This window comes from Perca flavescens, chromosome 1 (genome assembly GCF_004354835.1).
Source record: "Perca flavescens isolate YP-PL-M2 chromosome 1, PFLA_1.0, whole genome shotgun sequence".
NCBI classification, from domain to species: domain Eukaryota; kingdom Metazoa; phylum Chordata; class Actinopteri; order Perciformes; family Percidae; genus Perca; species Perca flavescens.
Genome location: NC_041331.1, coordinates 30,010,935 through 30,026,257, shown reverse-complemented (window position 1 = coordinate 30,026,257; position 15,323 = coordinate 30,010,935). Strand labels below are relative to the sequence as shown.

The window sequence follows — 15,323 nt, the reverse complement described above, 5'->3', positions numbered from 1 at the left end:
TTATAGTGGGACGTCTGTGCTTGGAGGCTTGCAAATATTCATGTTAACAGACTAGCTAGCGTTAGCTAACACTAGGAATGTAGCAGCCAAATGGGGGTTTACAGCTAGCTTAGAATATGTAGAATTGAGGTTGCTGAGCTGAAAACTGGAAAATATAAGGTAGCATGTACAATAAATGACAAGAATCTGGAAAAAATTAACTAATGCTATAACTCTGGTTTACCATGGAATCATTAATAGATTTTGTGTTACCATTAGCTGCCAGACATACAGGCTAGGCCTATACATCTGTACATCTGTTGTGTGACATGGAAGCTGTAATTTAAGGGTCACATCTCTGTCTGTCTCTCTCTCTCTCTCTCTCTCTCTCTCTCTCTCTCTCTCTCTATTTAAATGTCTCTGTGCTAAGTGGCTCTCCATATTTGTACTTTTTAAAATCCCCAAAAAACAGCAGCATAACCTTCCTGCATAATAGTTGTCTTATCGAATGCCATCACTAGGCTGATTTAAGAATTGAATTGAGGCTGCTACATTTAACAGTGAGTTCATTTCATTCAGGTGTGAGGATGGTGGATCAGGAAAGACAGGGGAAGGCAACGGGTAGGTCTAACATTAGGTGGAAGTGTAGGGGGAGCCACTTAATACCAACAGATTAATTTCTTAATATTATGGAAAAACTAATACATAATTTTTGTTTGACAATATGTCTTAGTGGAGAAGAGCACAGGCAAGGAGTGAATGAGACAGACATGAGGTTGGCGATGGCTAGAGATGAGCCCAGTGATGACACCAGGTAGGAGTTCTATTAGTTAGACCACACAAAACTAAATGTCCAGTATGGTTTGAAGTTCTGTTGACCAACCTATTCACTGTGTCCTTTTTGGGGAAAAAATAGTGCAGACAGAGATGGAAAATATAACAATTAGCCTATGTCTGACAGCGGGGACGTAGTAAACATATCAGAACGGGGGGCACACTTATTTATTTATTTATGTTTTTTTGTTGCGGGGCGCCAAAATTGTTGTTGCATACCCCTCTGACACTGGGTAGTTGCGCCCTGAAAATCTGCATAAGGTTGGGGTGGTGGATGGGTCAAACAACGTAGGACTTTCACCCGTGGGTCAGTTAAACATACATTTTACATATACATCAAAATGTGACGCCAACAGGTCCTGACCAAGCACGTCAAAAATTGCTGCGGATGGGATTACATTGGAATTAATTGACAGTCCCCTGCATCTGACTGGTACGCTAAAGCAGACTTTTTTGCATCAGTAACTAACCCCCAATGCAGTTTTTGACACGCTGGTGTGAGGAGTGAAACTGCGTTCGTGTTTGCATACTCACTTGCCTAAAATTGCCCTTTAAAGGATGATTTTATATATGATTAATACAAATATACAATACAACATATAAGGCTAGGCAACTGGTTGTTCTTCTTTACTTTGATGCTGCTGTTTAAGAATGGCCCACGTGCCAGCTCTGCAAAAAGAAACACACATAACACTCTGTGTGGCTTCTGTAGTGTGTGTGTGTGTGTGTGTGTGTGTGTGTGTGTGTGTGTGTGTGTGTGTGTGTGTGTGTGTGTGTGTGTGTGTGTGTGTGTGTATGTGTGTGTGGGTGTGTGTGGGTGTGTTTGTCAGCGTGTCTCTGTGTGCTTCCGATTTGCCTAGCCAACAGAGGATGAACGTTCTATGAGTGTGTGTTGGCTTGGAGTGTTTGTGTGTGAATGTGTACTTGTATGTGTATGTGTATGTGGAGTGTGTTTCCAGACTGTGAATTGCTTCTGTGCGGGGACCGTATTAGATGTAACACCCGCGGCCCGATGTCGACAGGATCCTTTTACACCTTACGATTAGAGAACTGACTCTGACGGATGGAGAGCTGAAAGAGATATGTGAAGATTAAAAAAAAAGAAAACACCATGAGAACCACTAGTAAGTAGATTACCATTCATGTAAAAAAAAACATATAAGGATAAGAGAGGATAAACAAAAATAACAAAAAACAAAGAATAAGAAGGCAGAATAATAAAGAAAATTACGATTCTGTAGAGAAAAGTAAAACTACAAAAAAAACTATTTAAAGAAAAGGAGAATAGAAAGAAAAAACAAATGGAAGAATATACTAGGTCCTGTTGGTGGTGTGAAGGAAGAAGAGGAGGAGAATGAAAAAAGGAAAGAGACTTATATGTCAGTAAGAAGTCAATAAACGGTGAAATGACTGAGAGGGGAGACAGTGAAATCAATTATTAAATAAGTCATTTTGCCAGAATAACAGAACAGGGAGAGATGAGTCTAAAAAAAGTAAGTTGCTAAAATGTACAGGGTTTCTCCAGACAAGGACACATTTTGATAGCTACCTCTGAATCCTGCCCTATATACCTTTCCCTTTCCCCAGGACAGACATTCTGTACAGGTAACAACCACACACACACACACACACAGGAGGTATTATAAAGAGGACAGTATAAAACGGGATGGGGGATAGAGAGAGGGCATGAAGAGAAGGAATGCAGAGATTGTGCATGGGGTTGTGTCAGCAGTGTATACAGGGATGGCAGGAGGGGAATGCCAGGTTCATACACATAAACACACTCACAAACACACACACACACACACACACGCACACACAGCCACACTAAGGGTGTGGCTTTTATTTACCTGAGAGAAAAAGGCTTATCGCACCCACAGCTGTGAGGTTAAAGAGAGGTCTGACCTTTCCTCCTCTCTGCTCCTCTCCACTCCTTTTCTTCCCGTCCTTCCTCCTTCTCACTTCTTCTCCTGTGGCTTGAGTGTGTGTGTATAGGAGTGTGTGTTTGCTTAGTAACACACCAAGGGTTTTAACCTGCGACCTGGAATACATGGCACGTGGAAATGATTCACAATCTTCTCTGTGTGGCGCTGTCGAAAGGTTTTGTCTTTTAGAACTTTGTTCAAGGAGAAAAGATTTCACTCCATAGACCAGTGAACAATGGAAACATTGTAAATGAAGATTGCAACACGTGAACAGTATTCTTTATTGGCTCTTCATTGGTTCAAGTCATCTTCTTTAAACAACAGATGTTTTTTTGTTTTTTTCATCAAGTCTCACACAGGTGGGACTGATGTCCATCTCACATCTTCAGTGTCGTGTTGACTGCAGGCCTCCTCTTTCAGCTGATTCTTTGCTCTGTGTAAAAACAGCAGGTCAGATATGTCTTTCACTTGCAGCAGTGCAGTTACTGCACGCATGCATGCATTGTAGATACACTGATGAAACCATGTGCAAAAACACACAAAACATATTAATGTAAGTGCAGTGCTTCTGTTTACATCAGACTGGTCCAACAAGTCCGCCAAATTAAATTGTTCTTGCCCTCTAGAATGACACATTGAAGGGTCCCTATCAGCAGGATGACATAAATTCTGTGTGCTGTCCAAAAGCGTTTCAGATCACTGTTGAAAAGTAAATCTGTTTTATGATATGAGAACACTATGGTTGAGGCTTAAAACAACTGATGCTGTGGTTCATTTTGGGAGGACAGTCTTATTATATATATGTATATATATACTGTATATATATATATATATATATATATATATATATATATATATATATACATATATATTAGGGCTATCAAAATTAACGCGTACATTTTTGCGTTAATTTTTTAATATTTAACTCGTTAAAAAAAAAATTACGAAATTAACGCAGCTGTGTTTGTTTACTTCATGTGGCGGCTGAGAAACGTAATACGTCTACATAACAGCAGGCGGCACTAGTCTGTATTGTTGCCCAAGTAATGAAAACCGGCAGCTGATTGGACCAACGCGTCACATGGGTTTGTTTTCTCCGGAAATCCAAAGCCAGACTGTCATGGCGGCCGTTCAGAATACGATCTCATATTGTACTAAAATAGTTCACTGAAACATGTTTCTGAAAACATTTTAAGCGAGAAATAGGCTGTGCAGTTGCTGAATCTGTCTTCATTTCAGAAGATTTTTGTCAGATTTTGAGAGACTAGTCACCTCATTCCGCTCGCCATTTCCGGGTGAGTCCCGACTGCCCTGCCGGCGACTGAACTCTCGGCTTGTTGGAGATGAACTGCGCCTCGCCTGTAAAGTAGACGAGAGCAGGCGACAGCAGCCGGGGACGGTGACAAAAATCTGCTCTCAAGTCAGACAGTTTGTAGCCGTTTCCAGCAGCCTTCAGCAGGACTAAATAAGCCAAATTGTTGCTGCTGTTGTTCTGAAAGATATTAAACATTCTGAACTTAGCAGAACCTTTCCTTGTTTGGTTTTTTCTTCATATTTGCAAAGTTAAGTGATTTAGCATTTAAATATCCATTATTATAAGCTTCAGTCTCAATTTAAAAAAGCGATTAATCGCGATTAATTACAGCAAATTGTGCAATTAATTAGTTAATTTTTTTTAATCGATTGACAGCCCTAATATATATATATACATATATTTATGACAGATTTGTTATTTATGCACTTTATACTTTATTTTTCTCCCCAAAAGTCTTCATTTTTATCACCTTTGTAACCCACAAGATACACTGCTGGCTCTTGTGCATCTCAGTGGACACTTCAGCCCACAAACCCAGACTTTTGACAGTATATTGGTACATTTTGGCATATGAGCTCCCACTAACAAGAAGATGAAGCATTACATTTCTCCCTCCATCATAGAAATGTGTAAGTCTTAAAATTGGCTTTAAATGTGAAAATAACTTTTTACACCACACAAAAAATACACTAGTGACAACATGTGGGCTGTAGCTTTTCAAAACTACGTGTAGTTACAGAGTGGGGAAGTCTAACTGGCAAAATAAAAAGTGTTTGAACACAGGTTTTTAAATGCTGTAGTTAAAAAAAAAAAAAAAAACAGGAAAGAAAAACAGATAAGGGACCGTTCGGTATTTATGGAATGGACTACCGGAGGAAAATAGGGGAGGGTCATGTCTTTTTATTCTTTGTTGAGGGGAGTGTCATCCAACATTTTTTAGTGGTCTGTTTGGTGCATATTTTTTTCATGTAGCTCTCAGTCTTGGCCCTCGCTACCAGATGGGTCTGACCCATGAGTTTGGCTGTGGGGCAGGGGGAGCACTGCCCCCCTGGTGGCTGAAATGGGTAATTGCATTGTTTAAAAAATGAGTGAAATAATTCTGACCAAATATTTTATAAATATCTTAAATAACACAAAACAACTAAATGGTGGTAGGTAATACATCTGATTTCATATACTGCTTTAGTAAAAAAAATATTTCCTGGCTGACGATGGAAGCAGCAGGACGCAAAAAATGAAAATGAATGTTGCTAGTCTGGACATCTTACCGTGCTAAGGTTGTAATAAAGGTTTCCTAAATGCCATGTATCAGAGCTGCCAACTCTCACACACTGACTGTGAGACACACGCATTTGATTGGTTTCACACGCTCACACGCCACACCCCCGATTTCTCACGCTGAAGTGTCAACCCAGTCGGTCAAATGCCTGAAAGATGAGTTTATCTATAGATCTACCTGTTGAGCCACTCGTGATCGACTAGTTATGCCTTCAGAGATGGTGAGGGGGTTCAGGAGTGCTCCCTGTGCTCCCCGTCTGTGGAATTTGCGAAATGTCGCAAATGGGAGAACATTTCTTCACGAGCCATCCCAGGCGCATTTCCCCGGCTTCAGGTTTGCTTTGAGTATCAGATACAGGGAAACTTTGGGTCACTATTGTGCTTCTCTAACCTCTGTGCAGCTCTAAATGTAACTGTAAATAATTAATTAAATGTTTCATAAATGAACGAATAGTCTTTCTTTTCCCAAAAAAATTTACATATGGTAAGTGGGGCACAGAGGACGAGGGCCAAACATTACTGGGCCTTGGCACAAAAAAAGTTTGAGAAAGGCTGTGCTATAACACATGGAACTGGTCACCACAGACCCAAATCTTCTCAGCTGTTGCTACTGTCATATGCTGCAATGTCTCTTGATGTGGCAGATTGTATGGGTCACTTCTTATATCATAACAAGGTAATACAATGTGTAATCAAGTGATGACTGATTAACATTAATGTAAAGGCGGAATGCCCTAATACCTGTTGATACTACAACAATGCAAAGTTTGCAGTTTTGCACATATCATGTAAGACTCGATTTTTCCATTTCTTTGCACAAAACTCTCCAGAAAGTGCCATTTAATGGTTTATTTTTCAAAAAAGAATCCCGTGGGGGCATACCCACGGAACCCCCTAGGGAGAACCCCCCCACATAACAAATCACAATTTAAACCCTGACAGTAATGATGCTGAATGAGCCAAAGAAATTTGCTTTGTATGCAGCAAAATTTGGGTTCACCCATCGTATCTCACTCCAAGGTTTTGGATAAAGTTGGCAGCTCTGATGTATATACATTTGATGTCAGCTTACTAATTGATTGCGGGGTTTGTGTAGATTTGGATTTACGTTTATTCCACTTTATTTAAACTGCGAAGTGGAGGAAGCCTAGTGACGAGTCCATAGCAACCAGTTTGTGTGTTAAATGTTACCCAGAGTGCTTTGAATGGTCTCAATGTTTTATTGTTTTATTTCATGTGAATACTAGTTTACTAGAGGAGTAACTTAGTATTTGAAGTAATGCAGTAATGCAGGAAGTGTGCATTTAGTTTCCATGCTTATTGTGTTTCCCCAACAATGTTAGTGAGTAAATCTACTGAAATGGCCACCACACCATAACAGAGGAGTGTGGTGCGTCAGATGAGAAAGCAGAGGTTTAGTCACATGTCATTGCTGTATAAAAACTATGGGAATCCTTATATCTTTGCCAAGTGCAAACCAGTACAGAAGGTATGGAGGTGGAGGGTCATGCCTTTTTTCAAAATTGTTTTGGAGGCTCATAGAAAAATTATTACTGGCAAGGGGAGCTTCATGTCTATTTTGACTAAAGGTCCCAAAACTCCTCCGGTGGCCCCTGAAATAAATAACGAACAGTCCCTTAACCAAGAAAAGAAAGCAGAAAACAATCAAAGAAACTAACCAGATAATTTCTTCAGCGCTGCGAGTTTTGAGTACTGTCCACTCTGTCACTCTTCTTCTCTGTCGCCTTTATTCCCTTTCTTTCCTTTCATGTTTCTCTCTCGCTGTCTGACTGTATGGGCTTTTGTGTGGCCGGCAGTGACAGATGTGCTGTATCGCTGCTTCTCTGCATGAAAGTGTGGGGGGGGAAATCATGTCTTGTCCTCCACATGTCTGCTCTCTTTTTAGAGCTACTGAGGTCTTGGCCCCATTACACTGATTTACACACACGCTCTCCCTTTCTGTCTCTCTCTGTGTGTCTCTCCAAGTTAATAGCAGAATGCAGATGAGCACTTTTTCACAAGAAGCCGGCTGACTGCGTGAGGCGTGTGTGTGTGTGTGTGTGTGTGTGTGTGTGTGTGTGTGTGTGTGTGTGTGTGTGTGTGTGTGTGTGTGTGTGTGTGTGTGCAAAAGTCCTTCTGGCCGAGGGGATGAGAGGGTAGTGACAGGGGTCTTGACATGCTAAAGAGGCAGAGTAAATGGGTTTTTCTAAAGCAGTAGAGGAAATATCACCGTTTTATACCAGGCCAATTTATGTCCCCTTATCTCTTCCTCAAACATGTCACTTTAGCTACTGCTGAATGGTAATTACCACTCTCTCAACACTCAGTCACTCTCACGCACACACACACACACACACACACACACACACACACACACACAGACAAACACACACTTAGAGAAACAGACACATACTTAAGAACACATTCAAGTGCACACACGTAGAACAGTTGAATAAGCACACATATGCACATTCTGGGTAGATAAATGTTGTCTATGCATGTAACACACACTACTATTTAGACAGATTCTGTTTTAAGGTGTATCTGTGCATGAACATGAATGTGTGTGTGTGTGTGTGTGTGTGTGTGTGTGTGTGTGTGTGTGTGTGTGTGTGTGTGTGTGTGTGTGTGGGTGTGTGTGCGTGGGTGTGTGTGTGTGTGTGTGTGTGTGTGTGTGTGTGTGTGTGTGTGTGTGTGTGTGTGTGTGTGTGTGTTCCAGACCTGCTGTGAGGTCTGCATTATGCGTTTTAGATGTCCTCTCCAATTCGTTAATCCACATAAATAGCCATTCATGAAAGACGAACACACACACCCGCATAGAAAAAAATAGCCATTTTAGCTCATCTCATTCTAATTCTGATGGCCCTCCCTACCTCATAAACTGTCTCAGGAATTGGATCGCCCAAGGCAGATTATGATTATGGTTATAAAAAAATCACATCACAGATTGCCTCTGCGCTCTCTCTTCCTCTTTGTTTTTTTGTTTCTCTGCCTCTCATTCTGTGTCTGTTTGTGCTCCTGCACAAACCTTCCGTGTCCCAAAAGTCAACTGCTGACTGGAGGAAAACACAATATCAAATTGTACCATCAAGTTTTCTACGTTCCCCAGTGAGGAGGATTTCCAGTTATCCATTTAAGGAAAATCGACCTTAGAGGTGTGGAATTTCTTATTAAATGTGATCCCATACAGTCACTTATCTCATGGAAAGCCCAAACCCTTACAGTTGTTTACAGATTACTGTAAACTGGGAATGGAAATCCTAATTTTGTAGATGACAGATGGGGGGTCTTGAGGTTTATTCTACCTGTAAGTGACAACAGGAGACGCATCTTCTCCCTCTTTCTCTCACTTTTCACACGGCACATGAGTTAGTGTCTTCATTAGCAGCTGATGCTGCCTGCATAAATAATGTCTTAATGAGGTTCTGCAAGCTGATTAGCCAGTAGCCATGCATTACTTAACTGCCAGTGACACACTACAGCATCCATGTTGGCCATGTGTTAAGCATGTTTACTTGTTTTGTTTTTTTCCTGCTTGGATGCACCACTGATCCTGAATGGATGGAACGTCCATTCACATACAATCAATAATTGTGAGCGGTAATTAAGCAGCATTAATGTCAGGTAGCCTTCCATGGAGGAGGTGTTAACACTGCTTCAATGAATCTCTTTTACTATAATATGAAAAAGGTATTTTTAATCACCATGTGATTGTAGTCATGTGAACTTTGTACATATATCTGAAAATATCAGTATGTCACTGTAGCTTGTTGGTGTCTGTGTATTTGTGAGTATAATAATAATAATAATAATAATTGTAACATTTTAAAGTATTTCTTGAGTAAATATTAAAACTAATTCCATGTAGTGGGACACGAGCCATCGTTAATTTTATTACTGAAGTAACACCTGTGCTTTTCCTACAATGACAAGTCAAAATGTCTTCTGTAGAAAAGGCTTGGTTTGGATACTCATTCATCTCACTGGTATGACTTTTAGAAATTAATTGTACAAATAAAATATAGTATTGTCATTTTCAGGAGTTATACAGCAGGTAATTAGTAATGGATTACTTTTGGCAAGTAATTCCCCCAAACTAACCAAAACTATCAGCAAGTGAGAAGTAGAAAACATGTTGGATTCTAGTTCAGGTCTTGCAAAGTATTTTGTTCTTTTGACTTTTATGTCGACTGGCATTTGACACCTGATCTTAACAGGTAGCCAGTTTGTCAATTTAATAACCATGTTAGTTCTCATGCAGGGACACATCTTCACTCTGCAGTGATTCCTTACTTACTGCCCACACAAGTAGGAGAAAAAAAACTGTTTAAACATGAAATGGTTTGCCCACGTTATTAAAGATCAAACATTTTACCTATTATTTGCAATATTGACTTGATGTGGTGATGTCTAGGCCTGCTGTGTGTGTGTGTGTGTGTGTGTGTGTGTGTGTGTGTGTGCGTGTGTGTGTGTGTGTGTGTGTGTGTGTGTGTGTGTGTGCTCGTGCCCCGTGGTAGTGTGTGCTCCTCCTGACCTTGGGAACAGAGCGCTGGGTTGTCAGTCTGAGAGCTATAGCTAATGCTAATGCAGAGAGAATAGCCCCATAAAGTGCAGCTCTCTCATCTACTGTGGTTTGAAGTCTTTCACTTACTGGGAGGAAAAGCTGTCCAATGTCTCTTTTTGTTTCATTCAATATCTTTCTCTCACTCTTTATTCCCTGTCTTACTGTAACTTTGTTGAATGTTTCTTCTCTCTCTCTCTCTCTCTCTCTCTCTCTCTCTCTCTCTCTCTGTCTTCTTCAGTTTCAATCCATGTACATCTCTGTGTAATCTCTCTTTTGTCTTTCTGTCAGTTTCTTTCTTTTGTTTCTGTCCTCCCTTGACCCTGTTTGAGTCTGTCTTTCTGTTTTACTTTTTAAGCCTAACTTTCTACGAAATGACTTATTTTCTTGTGTTTAACCATACATATTTAAAATTAGATTTGCTTTACTGCCTTGTGTGTGTACTTGTATGCATATGTGTATAGAGACCACTGCAAAAGCTATGAGCCTATTTTGTCTGTCTGCCTGCCCTTGTTGCCATATGTCCTTCTAACCCGCCCCATAACTTCCGTAAATGTCTCTATCCTCATATGCTACCAAGGAAAAACTTTTTTTTTTAACCTGACCTCTTCTGTTCTGACTATTCTTCTGCTATTTTAAACAGTCTCACTCATTTCATATCTGTCCCTCCTCTCTTCTAACACCTTTTCTGTTTGCCAATTCTTTCTCCTAGTGTGTTTTATTACATGCCATATTCTTTACAAACTCTCCCATTTCTGTGGGCCAAACGTTAAGAGGTTGTAATGAACAGGGTGTTGACCAGCTGAAGAATTATTTCCATATCAGTGTACTTGAAAAAAATATTTCAATTCACTCATTCTCCTTATTCTTCTTGGCTTCATTCATCCTTGTTTTGTCTCCATCTCTGTGTGTCTCTTGTTACTAAAGCTGTAATTTTCTGCTTTGTGTCATTGCTGCTGGTCTTTTACACTGTTTGACACTAAAAGACACAATGCAGGCTTCAGAATAGAAGAACTGTAGAATTAAACTACAGCTGTATATCCATTGACTCCCAAAGTGTGAGGAAGAGAGAGAGAGACAGTAATAGAATATCAGGGAGGAAGAAAGAGAGAAAGATGCCATATTGTTAGTGGGTATGCACAGCAATCCTGTTAGAGACTATGTCTGTATTCTCATTCTGTTTGATTGTATTTTCAGAGCAGTCAGTGTGTCTTTCAGTGAGAAACTCAAAATTTAATTTGGGCCTATTGTTTAGTCTGCTTCAAATCCACAATCCCTAATTGTATGAAATGTGCTAATACCGTGATCCGTGAGTCAAATTATCTGGTCTGACCTGGCTTGGTTTTGTAAGGGCTGAACTCCATCTACTGAAATAAAAAGGAGACTTGAGGCGTGTATGTATATCACTAAATGCAGCTATTATGGTGAGATCATGCTATTGGTGCTCATGTGGCGTCTGCATATTGTGCATTGCTATGAGCCTGTAAGTCAGGCTCAGTAAAGTGCTGATAACTTTGGAGTGACATTGAACAGAATCTGTATAAAACTCATGAAAGTGCCTGCTGGTTTTTGATATCCTATTAAATCTGTAACAATAATTAATTTGAATTATTGTTGTTTTCTAAAGGCAGTTTACAGCATTTCTGTTTTGACAGATAGTGTTAAGTGGAGAGTGACGAGAAAGAGGGTGTGGCATGCACTTAAAATGTTCCAGTTTTATGGCACCTGTCTCCTGATCACATAATTGACAATTCTCACTTTAAAAAAAGAAACAAAGAAAAACGTATTATGAAGTGTCTTTTCGCCCCAAATCTTTCATTGAAAAAGTAGCTTTTATCGAAACACAGCAATATGGACTTTTTCCACTTTTTTTCCCACTCTGATTATATTTTCTACTGTGCGTGTGCACATATGAGTTCCGGGACTGAGTATTAATCTTATGATGTTATCACTGCATGTGTGTGTGTGTGTGTGTGTGTGTGTGTGTGTGTGTGTGTGTGTGTGTGTGTGTGTGTGTGTGTGTGTGTGTGTGTGTGTGTGTGTGTGTGTGTGTGTGTGTGTGTGTGTGTGTGTTTCTTGATGTGATGATAGTGGACAAAGTGCTGGGAGCTTGAGCTGTCAACCTGTCACACACTGACAGATATGCTGCTCGTACACCGTCCAGGCAACGCCACATGGATGCACACATTGCATCTGTACAGTACGTGTGTGTGTGTGTGTGTGTGTGTGTGTGTGTGTGTGTGTGTGTGTGTGTGTGTGTGTGTGTGTGTGTGTGCACGCGTGTGTGTGTGTGTGTGTGTGTGTGTGTGTGTGTGTGTGTGTGTGTGTTTGTGTGTGTGTGGTGGTCATATGCAGTCTAGGCATCGCCAGAATACCCAGCCACATACTTTATACCCAAACTCCTGTATGTGTGTCTGAGTGAGAAAACACAGGGGCAGATAAGGCCTTGTTATATGGCTATGTAATCTTTTAAAAATATGTTTTCCACTTTAAGACAGAGGGAGAGAAGAAGAGAGCAGGTAAAAATTTACATAGGTCATAAAATAATACCTGCGACGCATTCTCGTGAACAGGTTTACTTATGCACAACAATTTGTATGATATCCTACAATATTACGACTGCAGACTGGTCATGTGACGACCGGTCACATGACAGTTAAGTTTAACAGTATTTACAGTTTTTTCCGATTGCTAAACAACAGTGGGCACAACTGGAGTCACATGTGCAAAACTCAACTACAGTCTGCACTACCAACAGTAACCTGAGCTAAACAGTTCACATCACCTGCAAAACAGGCTCAGTGCAGCCAAACACTCAGCACAAGCCTCACTGAGATAACACCCACTGTCACTCAGAACACACTGAGGGTAAAAACACTAGCTTCAAACACCAATACACAAATTACAAACTTTCTCATCTTTACAGTTTGAACAATTTGAGTGACTTGACACTACTCAATAGTTTATTTAAGGAAAAGATATAGATTGTATAATATACCAATTTTACGTAAGGTAAACAAGAATAAAAAATGAAAATCAGCAGTTTTCTTCAATATAGAATTTTATCTCTAGTAATTTATGGAATTACTGGGAAAAAAACTAAAGGTACATACGTAACAGTAACAAAGAATAGTGTGACTAATTCTGCCTCTCTCCAGCATCATGTGGCAAGTTTTCTTCATCACATTAGATGTCTGCATCATCTCTAAATACTAACAAATGTGGTGTTTCTATTGCTTTCACCTCCATTACTTTCTGAAAAACAGTAAGAATGCAGTTTTACTATTGTAAAGATATAGTGTTTTTCACTTTTTTTATAGCTGTGTACATAACCTCAGACATCTTACCTGGACATATTGGTATCTTTGCTCTTTTACCTGTTTCTCTCAAACGGTACAGTGTATAATTGTTTCATTCTTATTTGGTGTTTGTATACAAAAAAGGCTTTCTGAGCTTTCTCTATATAAATACCATATATGTTCACTAACTAGTATAAAATAAGACACCTGCAATCAGCAGTGTTTGATTGGCACCAGACTGAAATCTATTCTGTTTTGAATGTGTGGTTAACAGTTTTGACAGCAGTGTGTTAGCATTTGAACAAAGTGCTGTAAATCTACAGTGTTGTGCACGTTGTGGTTAAAGTCATGGGATAAGTGTGTAGAGTTTTGAAAACTGTGTTCAAGCAATGAAAAACGGACTAGAGTTTGGTCCACATGAACTGCTGCTGTGCAGACTGTAGTTAGCGTTTTGCACATGTGACTCCAGTTGTGCCCACTGTCGTTTAGCAACGAAAAAAACTGTAAAGTTAAATTAGCAGAGAAAAGGTTACTAGTACCAGTCACTGTGAGGTGCTGGTCGTTTCAGAGGTCATTGCAGCTGAGTTTAGCCAACAAAAAGGGACCATCATGCAACAACAGTTAAGTTTAGGCACCAAAATGACTAGTTAAGATTAGATTAGATTAGGTTTGGAATAAAACAGTGGTGCCCTTAAGTAGTATTCCCACGACACAAACATGCATTTTCTGGGTGAAATTTGTGTGTTTTCCGAGGGACATGAACTCCACTTCCCTGCTTGAAAGTGTTTTATGACCTACCCATCCACCCTGACCTCTTTCCAATGCCGACCAAGAGCGTTCTTACACAGCAGCAGTCGATGTGGTATACATATGAATTACAGTGCATTACTTTTCGTAGCTATTTGATATATGATCTGTATCATGGCTTTATAGTAAATGTGGCACATGCTATTTCTTCCCCTTCCTTCTTCATTACTTTCTGTCAGCCTTATAAACCAAAAAAGTCTTTTAAACTAATCTTTTTTTTCCCATTTTTTTAATTGATATTATTCATTATTCAGCAAACCCATTCAAAACACACATGTCCCTGATCTAATGTATGTCCACTAGGCTGACACATGCTGGTTTCCCTTTGGCTGAACCCTCAGAGCTAAGCATTCTGGGTAGAGCCAGGATTATCAACTATCCGGGACTGTGAGAGAGAGAGAGCGAGCGAGAGAGAGAGAAAGAGAGTGTGTCTGTGTGTGTGTGTGTGTGTGTGTGTGTGTGTGTGTGTGTGCGCGTGTGTGCGTGTGTGCGTGCATGCGCATGCGTGTGAATGCATGTTATTTTTTTAAGTGTGTCTGCTTGCACACTAAGCTTATTTTTTGAGCATCAGTCTTTACATACAAACATATTCTTGCATGACAATGTTTATGTATCTATTTTCTATTCCGAGGGATTATGTGTGCATTGTGTTTGTGTACGTGTGTGTGTGTGTGTGTGTGTGTGTGTGTGTGTGTGTGTGTGTGTGTGTGTGTGTGTGTGTGTGTGCATGTGTGTGTGTGTGTGTGTGTGTGTGTGTGTGTGTGTGTGTGCGTGTGTGCGTGCGTGTGTCCTGGTGTGCTGGCAGAACAGATGGCATCGGGATGAGAGACCCAGTGTGAGGTGAGACATCTCCCACCGAACTCTTACGCGCACACACAGACACGCACACACACACACACATTTGCAAAGATTCGTCATTAATATAATTATCATAATACTCTCCGTGCGACGCAGCCTGTCTGTCACAAGTATGATCACGCCTATCATTCTCACTGTTACACGGTAATTATTTAACTACCTTTATGTGACGAATTATCCGTGCTGTCATTTGTACCTGCCAAAGCATTGTGAAAATTTGATAATATCATTAACAATTGTCCTTTTAGTATAATTAATCAAATATACTGTTTTCATTACAGTATTTCTATTCAACTAATAGTAGTTGAAGGTGATTTGCAATCAACCTGCCTGAAAAAATAAATAAAGAGCCAAATAAATACAAAATGCAATTTTTTATTCAACTTCCAGAACAAACACATGCACATTATTTTTTCTGCGTGCTTCAGTTTTTTTTAACGCAGGGTAAATTAAAAAAGAAGGCCTTT

The 15,323-nt window shown here is 40.0% G+C and overlaps 1 protein-coding gene across 1 annotated transcript in view; it reads left to right on the top strand.

Annotated features, from left to right (window-relative positions):
- Window positions 1–565: 565 nt before the first annotated feature.
- The window catches only part of esrrga (estrogen-related receptor gamma a), a 225,451-nt gene continuing 210,693 nt past the window's right edge, over window positions 566–15,323 (top strand). Inside the window, exons 1-2 of the mRNA XM_028565124.1 lie at window positions 566–600; window positions 713–793. The gene's annotated coding sequence lies outside the window, so the exon portion shown is untranslated. The remainder of the gene's footprint in view (window positions 601–712; window positions 794–15,323) is intronic.